Source organism: Carassius carassius, chromosome 46, assembly GCF_963082965.1.
Source record: "Carassius carassius chromosome 46, fCarCar2.1, whole genome shotgun sequence".
Taxonomy (NCBI): domain Eukaryota; kingdom Metazoa; phylum Chordata; class Actinopteri; order Cypriniformes; family Cyprinidae; genus Carassius; species Carassius carassius.
In genome coordinates this window covers 11679806-11684461 of record NC_081800.1, presented here as the reverse complement: position 1 = coordinate 11684461, position 4656 = coordinate 11679806, and the positions used below count along the sequence as shown (strand labels likewise).

Here is a 4656-nt window from a genome sequence, read left to right as displayed (position 1 = left end):
CTGAAACCAAGAATACCTTCTTGATTTTGGAGGAACATCCAGTTCCATCATGCCTTACAACATCATATAATAATTAAGCCAGTGATGATGCTCTTATTCACACTGGATCCATAAGCCTCAGCAGCTGAGAGCTATTAAAGAGTAGAGTGGCTATTTTAGGATACTTGTTAAGATCAGTCTCCAGCTCCTCTGTTTGTAAACTCTATTTCATACACCTGTCTCTATTGATTAAGACAGGACACACAGAGCAAAGCACATACACACACATGCACAGAATCAAACTACTGTGTAAGATCATCTTACCCTAGAAAGGCACACGATGTAGAGAGGTACATGAAAGTCCAATTAGTCTAACCAAGTGGTGATGATGTTATTCGGTCTATTTAACTGTGCTAGCCATTTCTTTTTTCTTCCTTAAAAAGACATATGCAGTTAATTATGAAAAGGGGTTTCAATTGTCTGTCGATACTGTACAATATCACAAATGCTGCTGACGGCTGAAGAACAGCATGCTGAGTAAGATCATATCTCTTCCAGGTCGGAATTGGAGGACGTTTTCACTGTCCTTCCTGTCAGCATGAGGTTGTCTTGGACCGTCATGAAGTTTATGGACTGCAGCGCAATTTACTCATGGAGAACATTACTGATGTTTACAAACAGGAGTCTAAAAGGTCAGATCAAGGGTGTGTTGAATAATTGTTATCAGCAAAGATGATATAGTAAATATTAAAGTTTCTTTGCAAGTGCAATTTGTACTTAAGGCTTTTATGGCTCTGAATGATATATTAGAATATGGAGCCCATATTTGGGCTCCCAAACTGAGCAAAACAAACAAAAAAATTGTAATCTGTTGCAGTTGCTTATATTTATAAGACCAAAAAGTTAGATGAAACTCTGATAGCTTGTAATGTCAGTTAATTATGTCAGATTTTTATAACAGTATAGAAGAATGCTTGCATAAAATTCATCTAAATATCAGTTGTCACTCTATATCTCCTTAGTAAAATGATAGCATATGAATGCTACGTTTAATAATGTTAGCTCTGTAGTTTTCACTGTTGGTGCAAAACTAAAAAAGCAATGTGGTTAAATGATGATTGGAAGATAATCAACTTAAATTTCAGGGCTAAATGTTTGTGGCCATAAATTGTCTCTTACACCCAGGTCTGGTGATACCTATTGTTTGTTGGTAATATGGTGCCTTTTTTGGAGGATTGAACTATTTAACTGACTTTTTATTTTAATGTCATTTCATTTCATTTATTTCATTTAATCATTTAGCAGACGCTTTTATCCAAAGCGACTTACAAATGAGAACAATAGAAGCAGTCAGGTCAACAAGAGAACATCAACAGTATACAAGTGCCATGACAAGTCTCAGTTAGTCTAGTATAGAACGCATAGGTAGGTTTTTTTTTTTTTTTTTAATTAAAAAGACAAGAAAAGGAAAAGTGCTAGTGTTAGTTGGTTAAGTGCAGGCGAAAAAGATGAGTCTTTAGCTGTTTCTTGAAAATGAGTAAAGACTCAGCTGTACGAATTGAGATTGGGAGGTCATTCCACCAGCTGGGCACAGTCCAGGAAAAGGTCCGTGAGAGTGATTTTGATTTAATGTCAATGTGTCTCCAGCTCTACCAAAACCTCCTGCACTGTTCAGTTGTACGGAGCATGAAGATGAGAAGCTTAATATTTATTGCATCACGTGTCAGTTGACCTCGTGCTCTCTCTGTAAGGTGTTTTAGGGCCCAAAAAAACTGCCAAGTAGTTCCCCTGCCTGACGTTTACCAGCACCAGAAGGCACGATCGTCAAGATATTTGTGTTGTCATGTTACATCTTCACATTTTACACCAAATAATAAACTTCACCTTTTATAGGCTGAACTCAGTGACAGACTTGTTTCTTTGGTCTCCACAAACGACTATGTTCAGTCATTTGTTAATGAACTAGATGCACTCTGCAGGAACATTTTGAGGTTTGTGTGGATCTTTCTGAAGAAATTACTTTTACAAAGTCATGCAAAGAAAAACAACAACAACAACCTCCACTCTGGAGGAACATCGTAAGATAATGACCCAACAAATCACTTCTGAGCAGGAAGAAAAGACTGGCTGGACCCAGTCTTTACAGCAAACATACAGTGAGCATGTAGACACAAACTCAAAGTTGATCCAGGCAGCCCAGAATGCCATAGAGGACCAAGAGATGGCTTCTTTTGTGCTATAACTTTTGTTTAGGGCTCCTCTGTAATCTTACATTTTGAATGTCATATGTATGCAATGCTTGATATATATTTTTACCTCTGCTTTATACCTCTGTACAAGATCTTATTGAAAAGTAAGTCTTTTAGCAAATTTAGCAAGACTGTTGATCTCGCTTCAATTTCATTCCTGTGCAGACCCCAGAACCTGACCCTGAAATCAGAGGCTTCTGAGATGACGAATCCCACACCAGAGACAAGTGAAAGTGACATTTCATAAAGCCAAGTATGGTAACCCATACTCAGAATGCATGCTCTGCATTTAACCCATCCAAAGTGCACACACACAGCTGTGGGCAGCCATTTATGCTGCAGTGCCCAGGGAGAAGTTGGGGGTTCGGTGCCTTGCTCAAGGGCACCTCAGTCATGGTATTGAAGGTGGAGAGAGCATTGTACATTCACTCCCCCCACCTACAATTCCTGCAAGCCCGAGACTCGAACTCCCACCCCTTGGACTGCAAGTCCAACACTCTAACCGTTAGGCCACGACTTCAAGTGTCCCTACAGAGGACACTTGCGGACAAGCAGACAGCTGTAGAGACATCAGAAAAGCGGCTGTGTGCTTAAGCACTTCACATGTACGTTCGTCTACTAATGGGAGCATCTACAGTTTCAGTCAAAGTTTTCAAGAACATTTTCTGGACACTTCAATAACAACACCTAACTTGAGACTTATGAAATACAATTGTCTGCGATATTTGAGGCTATTGAAATATATGTTAGCAATTGCTTCTTTCCTATCTTTCCTGTAGATTGTCACTCTAGTCCTTTATTTCCTGGGCTTTCTGGTCATCCTACAGAGAATATGGGGAAACATTCAGTGCCTTATTCGTATTTAGCAGAGATGAAGAGACATAGTCTCCAGGTACCAATAATGCTCACGTGTTATTTTGAATAAATACAAAGCTTTTATTGATTAAATGGAGGAAGGTTTAAAGATATATTGGATTTGTATCATGCCTATATGTTTTCTGCTGACTGGCACACTAGAAGGACTGGGCCCTCCAGTGGTCACCAGTGAGATGATTGGTCTCTGATTCTCCTGGCTCAATGCTCTAATAAAAAAACAGAAGCTAAAAGACAGAATGACGACTTGCTATTGGTCTCTTCCCTTTGCTTCTCGTCAAAATCTTTGTGCTTGTGCAAAAAATTAAAACATAGTGTACACTTATTTTTGTTTTTGTTTTTAACATTGCCTATTCTTGCTGTAATAGTAAATTTGGTGGTAATGAGATGAATGGATAAATAGTTTTCTAACTGATGAATTTGTTTGTATGTGTGTAATCTTGGCTTGAATTAAAACCCTGTTTTTCTTTTCTTTTCCTTTCCTTTTTTTCTTTTATGAACAAATGATGATTAAATAAACAAATTAATAAAATGTGGCCAAAGCCAAGTTGTGGGAACAAATTTTTAATTTGTGGCACAATATAATTTTTTTCTTCCACATGTCATGTTCAGGGCTCTGTAAGATAAACATCTAATTTAAAGTTGACATGAAACAGAAGGTGCAGCTGTCTTTTCTTTCCTGTTGTGTATATCCCATGGAATTGCTTCTCAAATGAGTCAGAATTGTAGGACGGGATTTTGTCCATCGGGATTTAATCGATGGTTGTTTGGATTAAGATTCAGAAGAAGAGATCTTGTTGCAAGGAATTTGTTTTGATTAAAGATTACAAATATATATAAATTATGTGCACTGATAAATCGTTTATAACATTGTAATATTCTATAAAAATAATAATGTGTACAGATAAATAATTTATAATAAACTGCAATGTTTCATAAAAATAAGAATTGTCCATTTTGATTTTGTGATGACTTTATAGTGATTCTTGGGGGCATAAGACGGCCAAATAATACAGAGGGGCCTATCTTATGTTGTGTATTTATATGTAGAACTGTAGATATCCAAATCATTTAAAGTTCACTATAAGCTTTAAAATAAGCAATTAACTGTGATACCTTATTATATTTTAATGCCATTTATTCACTGCTGTAAATCAGAACAGTCAAATACAATTTGTTTTAACTTATCTACAAGTGAAAAAATAAAAGAATCCGTCTGTGAACAGAGTATAACTTATACTCAACTTTAATTTTTTAATGCTGAGCTGATGATTGGCAGTTGATGGTCATCAGAAGGCTGGTCATCATCTCTCTCTATGTGTGTGTGTGTATGTGTGTGTGTGTGTGCTCTTGTTTTTGTGACATATCAGGACTCAACTCTGTATAATGACATGGGTATGACACAGGTATTACAAGGAGAGGGTGACAGGTGATCACACATATGTCGTTCCAAACCTGTGTAACTTTCTTTTTTCCATGTTACAAAAGAGATTGTGAAGAACATTTTTGCCAATTATAATGAGTGTCAATGGTGATCAAAGCAGAGCTTAACTTG

At 37.0% G+C, this 4656-nt stretch overlaps 1 pseudogene; it reads left to right on the top strand.

Annotated features, from left to right (window-relative positions):
* The first annotated feature begins 364 nt into the window (after nucleotides 1-364).
* On the top strand, nucleotides 365-2221 carry LOC132129005 (tripartite motif-containing protein 54-like; annotated as a pseudogene).
* The last annotated feature ends 2435 nt before the right edge of the window (nucleotides 2222-4656 follow it).